Source organism: Phocoena phocoena, chromosome 4 (genome assembly GCF_963924675.1).
Source record: "Phocoena phocoena chromosome 4, mPhoPho1.1, whole genome shotgun sequence".
In the NCBI taxonomy this organism is placed as follows: Eukaryota; Metazoa; Chordata; class Mammalia; order Artiodactyla; family Phocoenidae; genus Phocoena; species Phocoena phocoena.
Genome location: NC_089222.1, coordinates 59,078,492 through 59,086,246, shown reverse-complemented (window position 1 = coordinate 59,086,246; position 7,755 = coordinate 59,078,492).

Below are 7,755 nucleotides of genomic sequence, written 5' to 3'. Positions count from 1 at the left end.
CAATGAACTCATTGGTAAGTATGTTTACATGCAGTACACATGGAGACTGTACATTAGCAAACACCAATTACATTTTCCCTCTATACTACAGGAAATATGTACTGTAACACAAATGATAAAATAATGAGTTAGACAATAAAAATAAGATCTGAGTTGGACCTGGGCTGGTAGACCCCTTAGGTGCCTTACAGAAGTGATCTCTGGTAGTGTTGAATGTCTATACCATCAGAGAGGTGGGGAAAATGGTAGTGATAATGCACAGCTTGTTTACATGCCTGTAGGAAACAGGTGCAATGAGCCTGCAGCGATCTGTACACCCTCTTGCCAGGACTCAGGGGCAACTGAAGAGTCTTCCCTAAACAGTATTTGAAAATCCCTTATAGTTTTGTTTTTAATTTAGATAATGAATTTGGATACTGAATTGGTTAGTTAATTTGGGGTAAATTTTTTTACAAGTGATTACAACGAATGTTCATACAGTAAGAGTCAGATAACAAGGAATTTTATATATATATAAATATATAGTATGTATACACACACCATATATAAATATTTAATGGATATATATATGCATTCTGCTATTATTAACATGAGAGAAAACACTTTTTCATTAATATTTACTCATACATTTTCCATGCTTTAGTATCCAAATCACGATTTTTAAAGAAGAATAGTGTTCCGTCACATCCAAATTAATAGATTATCATTTTCCTATTGTTGGCCATTTAAGTTGTTTCCGTTTTCCATTATTACAAGCAATGCTTCATATATAAATCTTAGTGTAAATTTGTGATTATTTCTAAATTATTGAAAGTGGAAATACTGTCACCAGGTATAAACATTTTTGAAGATCTTGATCCATATTACCAAACCATTCTCCAGAAAACTTGTACTAATACTGTAAGAAAGTATTCATTTAAAATGTCTCTCAATGCTGAGCATTTTCTTTAAAAAAAAAACTGCGAACCTGTTAAGTGCAATGATGCTCTTACATTCAAGTAACCACTTCTTTCATTGCTACTTTTGCTAACTTTTTATTTGTTTATCATTTATATTTATTGACGATTTATACTTCTTATTTTATAATTTTTATTCATGTTTTGCCCATGTTCCTATTGGAGTATTTTTTAAAACTGTATTCATAAGAGTATTTGCATATTAAGTATAATTGCCCATTGTCTGCTTTTTATGCTGTGAATATTTTTTCTTCTCAAAGCCTGAGAGATTCCAAAGCTCAAGCTATATTCCCATTTACCAAATTGGATCAATCCCCTTAGGAGTACTTGCTGCTATAAATGAGCCTTATCAATTCATTCCAGCAGAAAATCTATCACATTTCCTACCCACCCCACCTCATCTCAAAAGCTTTTCTTCTTCACATTGGGTGAAGAATCACATCTTCAACACTGGTCTGGGCCTCCTCTGGCCTGTCCTAGTTTTCAGGAAGGTCCAAATTGGCTGGTCAGGTAGTTCTCACACTCCTTTTCTTGAAGCACTCAAGCCCTGGGATTCCAGCACTTTTGAGCTGGTTATAGAGGCAGGCCAGGACAGAGGCCTTGATCAAGTTAGTCCCTTAACTTATCTAGGCCTCAGGTTCTTCATCTGTAAAATCAAGTGCATGATCCAGGTGATATCCAGCATCCCTTTCAGCTCTACCCTTCTGTGGATCTTAATTTAGTTAATACTGCATATACCTGAAAATAACTCTTCATTAGAGGACTTAAAAGACTCCATTTGTTTCAAATGCCCAACTCCTTATTTTGATAAATAGAAAAAAAACCATAATTTCTTTTTCTTCATTAGCATTGACATGGCTTTTTTGCACATTTACTCAGTAAAAACTGATGCATCACTTCAGAAAATTCAAAACATATTATTAATGGAAAGATGAAAGTTTATTCATTCACCAAATGTTGAATAAGCACTCACAGTGTGCCGGGCACTGTGCTCAGTCCTGAGGACACAGTGATGTGTAAGCACAACTTCTGCTGCAAGGACCTCACAGCCTAGTGAGAAGGCAGATATGTAAATCAATAAGTGCACTCCTGTGAGATAACACCGATGGCATGCGTATAAAATGAATATGCAGTCACAAACAAGGCATACGGGAGTTAAGGAAAACTTCACAGTGGAGCTGACACTTGAGCAATGGCCTGAAACAAACCTGTGGATTCCCCAGCATGTGAAGGAGAAGAAGAAAGGGAGAGAGCTGCAAATGGAGGGAACAGCATACGTGAAGACACAGAGGTGCCATCCAGCGCAGCATATTCCAGGGACGGCAAAGAGCCGGATAATCCTGGATTATATTTGGGGACTTGTGAGAAAAGAAGCTTGGAAGGAAAAAATAGCAAAGAGCTTTGCTTGTCTTGAAAATAATGTGGATTTTATCCTCTTGTTATTGGAGAAAGTTGAAGGCTTTTTTGATTAGTTTACATTTATTTTTTTTTTTTTTTTTTTTTTTTTATGCGTTACGCGGGCCTCTCACTGTCGTGGCCTCTCCCGTTGCGGAGGACAGGCTCCGGACGCGCAGGCTCAGCGGCCATGGCTCACGGGCCCAGCCGCTCCGCGGCATGTGGGATCTTCCCAGACCGGGGCACGAACCCGTGTCCCCTGCATCGGCAGGCGGACTCTCAACCACTGCGCCACCAGGGAAGCCCTACATTTATTTTTGAATGTTGACTCTCATTGCATTATAGAGAATCGATTAGAATAAAGAGAAAGGGGAGGGTGAAAATTTTAGGAAACTCTTATAAGTTAGTCCAGAAAGGAAATAATAAGAGTATAAACTCAGGCACTGTGGATGTTTATTACAATAATATACAAGATTCTAGTGATTCTAGTGATTTATTCTTTGTGGAATTAAAAAAAATTAGTCTCTACCGTTGATCTACAAAATCGCCTAAGCTTTAATAAATACCAAGATTATTTTACTTCTAAAAAGTTATAATTTTACAAACATTTACCCATAGGCATTATATATCACATCAAAATCTTATTTCCTCTTTCAAAAAAGACTTAAGTTTCATTTTCCCCCATATAACTGTCTGTTTTAACAGTAGATAAATGGGAGTAGGATAATCTAAGAAAAGAGAATTATCTGAACCAGGATTAGAAACCATGGATCTACCTTGGGAAATAATTCTTCATTCTTTGTAGATGATATCACCTGTCTAACTGACATAATATTGCTTATCTCTCCCTCTAACAAGAACTCTAAAAAAATCAAATCCCCTCTCTTTGTGAGTAGCAAAACCAAGATCACTTTCATTGATATGAGGTAAACCTTTGATTCTATCACATTCCTAAAATGCCTTTGCAAATCTTTATGAGGATTTGCAACTTTTCCAAGTCTAACAATTTATCCATTGCATTTCTTCCCTTAGGGTATTAATTCATCAAAAAAATTTTCAGATATCAGCATTATTGTGGCACAAACTGAATTTTAACATCATTCGTGTACTTTGAGTTAATTATACTCCCAAATTTCTTTATTCAGTCATAAATATAATTATTTGTTTGACATCTGTCAAAGAATGTCAAGAATAATCATTTGATTTAGTTGGTCCTCACATTCTTCATTTGAAAAAAGGATGTAGTCAGGCCACAAAAACCATAAGCTTTTTTTTTTCTTTATTTATTTAAAAAAATTTTTTAGCATCTTTATTAGAGTATAATTGCTTTACAATGGTGTGTTAGTTTCTGCTTTATAACAAAGTGAGTCAGTTATACATATGTCCCCATATCTCTTCCCTCTTTCGTCTCCCTCCCTCCCACCCTCCCTATCCCACCCCTCCAGGTGGTCACAAAGCACCCAGCTGATCCCCCTTTGCTATGCAGCTGCTTCCCACTAGCTATCTACCTTACGTTTGGTAGTGTATATATATATGTCCATGCCACTCTCTCACTTTGTCCCAGCTTACCCTTCCTCCTCCCCGTATCCTCAAGTCCATTCTCTAGTACGTCTGCATCTTTATTGCCATCTTGCCCCTAGGTACTTCATGACCATTTTTAAAAACGATAAGCTTTTTTCCAGCCTTAGCATTGTGTGATTCTACATAAAATCGACAGTTTCTGTAATATTTTATTTAAAAGAACTATATCTGAAATGTGCCTTCAGAGTACATTATTTTATTTTCAAGAATTATATACTATTTTAAATACACCCAAAATAATTTATATTCTTGAATTATTACTGAGAATTTTCCATTCAAGATGGTGTAAGTTATTTAAGCAAAACAAAGAATAAAACAATGTTCTTGTCTCCATCTGCCTACATTTAATAGGGAGTTAAGATTAAAAAAGCATAGAAATAATTAAACAAAGGAAAAGCTTTATGATAAAGGAGTTCCCAGCAAGGGGATGTATTAAACTGGAGGGTCAATAAAGGCTTCGTGAAGGTAATAGAATTTGAGACCAAACTTGGAAAATGAATGAGCTTTCATTCCAAAGGAGTAGGGAGAGAGAATACATTCCAACAAGCGGAAAGCGTAGAAGTGTAACTTGGACTTACTTGGATATTATTGGATAACTTGGATATTATTTGGGGAATAATATAAAAGTAAAGTTACTACAAAAGTTAGGGAATGCACAGAATTGAAAAAAGACAGGGGCCAGTTTGTGGAAGACCATTGTATTAATAAGTATTCTTCTGGTGGCAAGTGACAGAAAATCCAGCTTAATTGGAAAAGGGAATGTGCTGTGCTAGTTGAAATAGCTAAAAGTACATGGGTAGGCTAGCTTTAAGTGTGGTTTATTTAATGTCAGCTGCTAGATGCTGACAGCTTCAAGCTTACATCATTAGAACACCCAATCTAATGAAGAATCAGTCTGTTCCCACATAATCCTGGGGCTGAGTCCATTTGCCCTGGTTGGTTGACTTGGTCAAATGTGTGACCAGTGGGGACTGAATGTCCTGGTGGTCTCAGCCTGGGTCATATGTTTCACCCTGAAAGCCTAGTAGTAAAATGTTTCCCACCATACAAATGGGCTAGAGTGGGGAAGAGACAGTTCCTCAACGCAAAAAGACAGTTCTTCCAGCCACTAGAAGATATGGCTCTGTGTGGTAAACTATATTCCATGACTATGAATAAAAAGCTAAAGTTTTTGGCTATCAGTTGGCAATAGGAAACCAACATGGTATTTGAACGGGGCAGTAATATGATCAGTGCTGGCCTTTGTGAAATTAACCTGGCTGCAATGTAGATGATAGTTTGGACTGGGAAATGGATAAAGGAGATAAAACTAGCTTTGAGATTGGTAAGAGGTTTAGAGAGTCTGTGCTAGGATGGTGGTGAAAGGAGGAGTCAAAAGCAAGAGACATTTTTGTTTGCAAAGTTGTCAAAGAAAACAAAACAAGTGTAAATTATTGTAGTGTGATTTCTCAAACTGGTTTTATAGGAGGCCCAACTCTGAAGCATCCACCTTGTTTGTTCATTTGGAAGAACACTGCTGCCATCTCCTAGTCATCAGAGTCCGTATATTGATACTTTTCTTCAACCATAATTCCCCCACCACCTTGGGGTCTGATGTGTGGGCTTTTGAAATTCTTTCCAGATCTAATGCCCTGAACACCAGCTAATCCCATTCAGTGTATCAAAGAGGCAAAAAGGGCAATTGGGCAAATTTCAACAAAATGTTCCTCCCTCTGATTGAACAATAAAAACCAACTAGTCATTTTAATTTGGGTCTACAGTTATTTTGACTTTTGTTCTCTCCTATACCATCTCTGAGCAGCAGTGTTTGAATTGTACAGATTATAAAAGAATTGGTTGAATCACCAAAAGACTATTATCCCTAATTTTTTTTAAGTCCACAAGCATACTGACGTCATCATTACTCAGCTTTTTAAAAGATTTAATTAATCTTGAATTTTCAATAGCCATTTAATATGCAGGAGGATTCGCTTACTAATAAACAAAACTTAATTTGATCAATACAAAATATATTCTGCTACCACTCGAGTCTTTAATTTTGTTATAGTGATTAAAACTGCAAGCAGTATTAGCACATTTCTTGCTATAAGAAAGCTGGGTGTGTTATGATTCTGTGCCAAGTCCTTTGGCCACTCAAAATACATTGAGATTATGTTATAAATGGAGAATGATGTGTGTTGTACTTTTCTCTCGGCACTGATGTTGCTCACATGCTATCATTGCAAAGGCAAGCGTTAGCTTTGCCACGTTTACACGAATAAATAAACCTTCTAGGCCACAATACTGCTCAAATTTGGTGGTGCATAGAAAGCACTTGGGGATCTTGTTAAAATGCAGATTCTGATTCAGTAGGTCAAGGATGGGGCCCAAGAGTCTGCATTTCAAACAAGCTCCCAGGAGAATCTGATGCTGCTTGTCAACAGACCACACTTTGAGTAACAAGCGTCTTTGAATTTAAAATGAGAAATATATTCTGGACCTTGGGTCTGGTATTAAATCATGTCGATCTTAGGTTGCAAAACAACCATGCAAAAGGACTGAAACACGGCTTATCTTTATTTTCCTCAGAAACAATGTGTGCCTTCATAATACAAATTATGCTGGGTTTAGATGGGCAATCATGGCCCAGCCACTTATAAATTTAACTGTTGCTGATGGCAGCATTACTGCCAATGAGATGTATACCAGTGTGCAGGTTGGTTAGAAAAGATTCATTAGTAACTGTTCCTTCCACAGTGTTTACAGAGACATTCTTTTTTTGCTTCATATCATAGATGTAATTGTTTGAGTTTGACGCTTATTCCAAGTTCATCTTCAAAGTTGTTTTCCCATGATTCCAGTTATTAATATGAAAACTAGAAAATCCTGTGAAAAGTCAAAATATATTGATGTTTGGCAGAGATTTCCATTTTTATTCAAATATTTCTGGTATCAGAGAAGCAGACACACAGCTGTTGCCACTCGCCTTTGTTCCAAAAGAACCACACCTTTTTCAAGCTGCTGCATCTCTGGTTTTGTTTGTTTGTCTTCTGCCAGCTTACCTTAATGATTCCCGGGGGGGGGACCAGGGATTACAAAAAGAGATGCATTTCTCACCATTACTGCAGTCATAGAATAGAGAAAGTTATGCACATTTTCTCCTTTCAAGATCTCTTAAAGACAATCTGATTTGCAAAAAAAGATTTCCACAAATATAATTATATTATGATTCAGTTTTTTGTTATGTGTATCATAAAATTCACGCCTGCTTTATCCTATCGATTTTATACTGGTATGTCTACTCGCACATGGAAAGTTTCTTTTTGCACCAAGATACTATATTACCTGGGCTAAAATGCTAGATTTGGATGAAAATTTTTGGCCTAGCCAAATGACATATGTAAATTGCTAGATGGTTCTGTGAATCGACTGTATCTCAAGATACTGACACTTGAATTGGTAACCAGACAAGTGCCTTTGCTCACACAGTTCGTATTTATAGGCTTTGAAGGAAATATTTGTGCCGCAGAGATAAAGTTCATAACTAAGGAGGAAATGTTTGACTAGAAGAAGTTAGATGTGAACTCTTAGATAAGAGAAACGGGGAAATTATGAAATCTCTGTAGAGTTGCTGTTGTTGTTGTTTTAAGAAAAGTCTAGACAGATTTCTCTTTCTAGGATGTTAAAATGTACTCCTGTCAGGAAGCTGGACTGTGGGCACCATGGAGATGGAGAGCATGTCTGTCTCATTCATCAGTGTATTTCAGCACCTGGCACAGCATTCCCACGTACTAAGTTCTTAATAAGAATGAATGAATGCATGCATGAATGAACAAATGGAGAG